This window comes from Coregonus lavaretus (genome assembly GCF_964263955.1).
Source record: "Coregonus lavaretus genome assembly, contig: HAP1_SCAFFOLD_4520, whole genome shotgun sequence".
Classification (NCBI taxonomy): Eukaryota; Metazoa; Chordata; class Actinopteri; order Salmoniformes; family Salmonidae; genus Coregonus; species Coregonus lavaretus.
The window spans coordinates 5001-10742 of NW_028165543.1; positions in this window are offsets into that span (position 1 = coordinate 5001).

A 5742-nucleotide genomic window follows, 5' to 3' on the forward strand; every position below is an offset into this window, starting at 1 on the left:
TTCTGGTTTTGTATATCTATGTTGGCCAGGGTGGCTCCCAATCAGAGACGGCTGTAGCTCGTTGTCTCTGATTGGGAGTCATACTTAGGTAGCCGTTAGGCATTCGTTTGGTGTGGTTTCTTGTTCCGTGTTGGTTTGTGAATGTAACCAGGGACGTCACGTTTTCGTTTAGTTGTTTTGGTCGCATTCCACGCTGCGCCTTGGTCCTCCTCTGTTCCCGACGATCGTGACAGAGACAGTAATATAGAGACAATAGTATAGAGACAGTAATACAGAGTGTGTGTGTGTATCAGTAGACAGTGACTAAGCCATAGCGACTGAGAGAGACACTAAGAGAGACAATCATTGTTGAATATTAGCACACACTCAAAATGAATCATGAAGGGATTACTGAAATGAAAATAGTCTGAGAACACACACAGAGACATGCATGGACAAGTGTTTACAATAAGACAAGCATTCAGAAACACAGAAATAAACCAGTCTCATTCAAAAACAATTATTTCACACACTGGGTGAACCTAAAAGGTCATACACTACAGCAGTAACAATATTTTGTATCACACCATTGATTTAGCTTTTGCAAGATATTTGCAATATAATTCCAAAACACACACACACACACATAAATGCTCCCCCACCCAACACACTGACACACCGTGGATTAACTCTGGAGGCTCAGTCTTTGTGAGGAAGGAGAGAGGAGGAAGAGAGAGGAGGAAGGAGAGAGGCGGAAGAGAGAGGAGGAAGGAGAGAGGCAGAAGGAGAGAGGAGGAAGGAGAGAGGAGGAAGAGAGAGGAGGAAGGAGAGAGGCGGAAGGATAGAGGAGGAAGGAGAGAGGCAGAAGGAGAGAGGAGGAAGGAGAGAGGCAGAAGGAGAGAGGAGGAAGGATAGAGGAGGAAGAGAGAGGAGGAAGGAGAGAGGCGGAAGAGAGAGGAGGAAGGAGAGAGGCAGAAGAGAGAGGAGGAAGAGAGAGGAGGAAGGATAGATGAGGAAGGAGAAAGGCGGAAGAGAGAGGAGGAAGGAGAGAGGAGGAAGAGAGAGGAGGAAGGAGAGAGGAGGAAGAGAGAGGAGGGAGAGAGGAGGAAGAGAGAGGAGGAAGAGAGAGAATCAAGGACAATGTAGCTCTGGTCTGAGCTTGGTGGTGGGTTTCCATGGTTACTTGCTCTTTCTGTCTTTCTTAGGCTGTGTTTTATTTTTTTTGTGTGATTACCCCCCTCCTTCCCTTCCCCATCTACCCTCCTGCCCACTCCGCCTGCCTGTATATCTCCATGCAGCCCCAAGTGGCCCAGGCTGTGGGTGGCACGGCGCCAGCTAGTCAGAGACACTCCACGGGCATGGCCACGGCAGGGGAATCCCTCAGCCCCGTACCCACCATCCCACCTCGCCGCAGGCTGCCCAGACACAGTCAGACACAGGCTGAAAACCCACCCAATCTCCTATCACATACATACACACGTACACACACACATACACATAGCCCTCCACCAAAACACATGCATAATCACCTCTCTCTCTCTCTCTCAGCGTGGGGTCAGTCTGCACAGACACAATCACCTCAGGACGTTTATTTGCATACAGAAGTACAGAAAATACACAACCAGAACACCAGCGTGAGACACTCCAGCGTTTAACTCTGGCACAACAACAAATTAACTGGAGGAGATGCACTTGGTTTAATACGGAATGATGTCGGGTGGAATATCAACTAATCTAAACTTGCCAGTGCGGGGATAAGAGCAAGACTCCTGGATAATCTTTTATCTCTTGGCGTTGTGTTTAAATATCAATATTCAGATGATGGAGTTTTGTTTTTGTAGTTTTATCCCAGCTGCCTACAGTGCAGTAGAGTTGTTGACTTATCATCGACAATGAGATCAGGAAGAGGTGAGGAGAAGACTGGGTCATCAGAGGGCAACATTGTGGGTATAAATGACACCCGAAGGGTTCCGTTAGCTCCCCAAGCTAATGCTTAGGCTTTAGCTCAGCGGGCTAAGAAAGTTTTGTGGGTCGCAGGAGACCCAAGCTCGAAACCAGTAGTGTGCCCAGTCAGGGCACCTTTGTTTGGGGTTAGTCTTGTGTCAGGCCTGTGATACCAGTTGCCCCGCATCCTCTCCTATCTCCAACCCCTATACAGGTGTTGACAGCTTCAGTAACTGCCTGCAACAAACACAGTGGTTTTTAATACCTTCACTGAAGTGCACAGGGTTAAGATAAGAACACTCAACTCTTACCACTCTAGATGCACCACACCTCAAACCATCCAAGATAACCCCATGACATCATCAAAGCTAAGGTTATTATCAATGTGACACACAGCTGACTCAGCAAACCAAAATTGGTTCTGTGAAAGTTCCCAGATCCCAGGTCGCGGCAAATGTTCTCATAACACAAAAACTGTCCAGTCGTGCTGATGATTACAGAATGGTTGTATAAAACATTCGCTTGATGTTACAAGAACGTACCTAGAACACATGTAATCTGTTATTTTAAGGTTCCCAGAATGTTAGCTTGTGGGAAAAGTCTGGTGGGAACATTGTGGGGACATCACAAAAGATACAATATGTTCCCAAAACTCAAAAACTGTATAGTTGTGCAGGATGATTCTACAATGTTTATTTTAGGGTGCAACAAACATTCACCTAATGTTGCAAGAACGATCCTAGAACACATTTAATCAGTTCTTTGAAGGTTCCCAGAATGTTTCATTGGGTTGTGGGAACAGTATGGTGAGAACATTGTGGGTACATCACAAAAGATATGTTCCCAAAACACAAAAACTTTCCAGTTGTGCGAATGATTCTACAATGTTTCTTTTAGTGTGCAAAAAAACATTCACCTGATGTTACAAGAACGTTCCCAGAACACATTTCATCTGTTCTTTAAAGGTTCCCAGAATGTTTCTTTAGGTTGTGGGAACATTGTGGGGATATTGCAAGAGATAGGTTCCTCAAAACACTAAAACTGTCCAGTTGTGTTGACATTCAAATAAAAAACGTTCCTTTGATGTTGCAAGAATGTTGACAGAACAGCCTTTCTGAGTTCTTTAAAGATTCCCAGAACATTTAATTAGGTTATGGGGACAGTGTGGGTACATTACAAGAGATAGGTTCCCAAAGCACAAAATATGCTCAGTTGTGATAACATTCATACAATGTTTAAGTTAGGTTGCAGAGGAAATTCCTATAATAATATATTCTATAATTTACACTTCATATGTTGACAATCTGCACATTATTTCATTCATAGGTAATTTGAGCAGCATTTACTCATACAAACACAACCTTATTTTTTCACTTTATAGAAGCTATTCAGGGTCCTGTTGGTTCCAGACTTGGTGCATTGGTAACGCTTGCCGTGCGGTAGCTGAGAGAACAGTCTATGACTTGGGTGGCTGGAGTCTTTGACAATTTTTAAGGCCTTCCTTTGACACTGCTTGGGATAAAGGTAATGGATGGCAGGGAGCTCGGCCCCAGTGATGTACTGGGCCGTGTGAACAACCCTCTATACTAAGCAATGCTGTTCATTGACTACAGCTCAGCGTTCAACACCATAGTGCCCTCCAAGCTCATCACTAAACTAAGGACCCTGGGACTGAACACCTCCCTCTGCAAATGGATTCTGGACTTGCCGGCCCGCCAGGTGTTGAGGGTAGGCAATAATACATCCACCACTCTGACCCTCAACACCTCTATATATTTTTGTTAGTTGTATGTGTGACATAACTCCACCAGTCCTATTTATGATATCATTTACAAAGATTATATATCTTTTTTTTATAGTGTTTTTTTTTTATCAATTACTATATTTCAGTTTAACTATAATATTTGTTATATTATTTGTTCAGTCTTTTCTGGCGGATTAAACTAAAATGACAACCAAATTTCTATGGCTTGTTAAAAAAATTGCGATATTTTGGAGATTATTCAATTTTCAAATAACCGAAAGTGAAAGGTTGTAATCTGAATAAAAGGAAAAAGGCCATCCTTGAACACGGGGTGAGACATTCTTACTAATCTGCTAGAGAACCAGTTCGGATTTAGGTATAACTTTTGTATGACTGAAGCCTTTAGTGAGAGGTCTAACACTTTAATATTTAATCATTTCTGCCTTCCGAATTCATATTCATTATATAAATAGTCCCGTTTAATTTTGTCTGGAAAATAAAATGAAATATTTTTTGTCCAATATTTATTATTTTACACCTAGGGTTATTACACATAACTTTAACTTTAATATGTTACACTTGATCTTTCTTGAATAAGTTATTCCATTTCTTTTTGTTTTTCCTCTAACTTATTCTGTGCCTCTATAGAATGGAGCCAGAGGGAATGGCTGCCGTTTTATGGACTCTTAACCAACTGTGCTGTTTTGTGTGTTTTTTCGCATTGTTTGTAACTTATTTTGTACATAATGTTGCTGCTACCGTCTCTTATGACCGAAAAGAGCTTCTGGACATCAGAACAGCGATTACTCACCTTGAACTGGACGAAGAATTTGTCTTTAATGAGTCAGACGAGAGGGATTTGCTCCAGACACCCGACAGGGCCCTCATCCCCGTAATTCGCAGTAGAAAGAAAAGGAGATATCGCGGAAGGAGATCGGGGTGCCTGGTAAGGAGCCGGCAATGAGTGGCTAATCTGCCTTTGCCATCGATACTACTGGCCAACTTACAATCACTGATAATAAAGTGGACGAGCTACAGGCACCAATATCCTACGAACGGGACATTGAAAACTGTAATATCTTGTGTTTCACCAAGTGGTGGCTGAACGAAGACATGAATAAGACATGAATAACATACAGCTGGCGGGTTATACACTGTATCGGCAGGATAGAACAGCAGCCTCTGGTAAGACAAGGGGTGGTGGTCTATGTATACTTGTAAACAACAGCTGGTGCACGATATCTAAGGAAGTCTCAAGGTTTTGCTCGCCTGAGGTAGAGTATATCATGATAAGCTGTAAACCACACTATCTACCAAGAAAGCTTTCATCTATATTCTTTGTAGCTGTCTATTTACCACCACAAACCATTACTGGCACTAAGACCGCACTCAATGAACTGTATACGGCCATAAGCAAACAGGAAAACGCTCATCCAGAGGCGGCGCTCCTAGTGGCCGGGGACTTTAATGCAGGGAAACTTAAACCCATTCTACCTAATTTCTACCAGCATGTTAAATGTGCAACCAAAGGAAAGAAAACTCTAGACCACCTTTACTCCACACACAGAGATGCGTACAACGCTCTCCCTCTGCATCCATTTGTCAAATCTGACCATAATTCTATCCTCCTGATTCCTGTTTACAGGCAAAAACTAAAGCAGGAAGCACCAGTGACTCGGTCAATAAAGAAGTGGTCAGACAAAGCAGATGCTAAGCTACAGGACTGTTTTGCTAGCAAAAACTGGAATATGTTCCGGGATTCTTCCGATGGCATTGAGAAGTACACCACATCAGTCACTGGCTTCATCAATAAATGCATCGATGACGTACGTACATACCCCAACCAGAAGACATGGATTACAGGCAACATCCGCACTGAGCTAAAGGGTAGCGCTGCCACTTTCAAGGAGCAGGACTCTAACCCGGAAGCTTATAAAAAATCCCGCTATGCTCTCCGATGAACCAAAAAACAGGCAAAGCGTCAATACAGGACTAAGATCGAATCGTACTTAACCGGCCCCGACGCTCGTCGGATGTGGCAGGGCTTGCAAACTATTACAGACTACAAAGGGAAG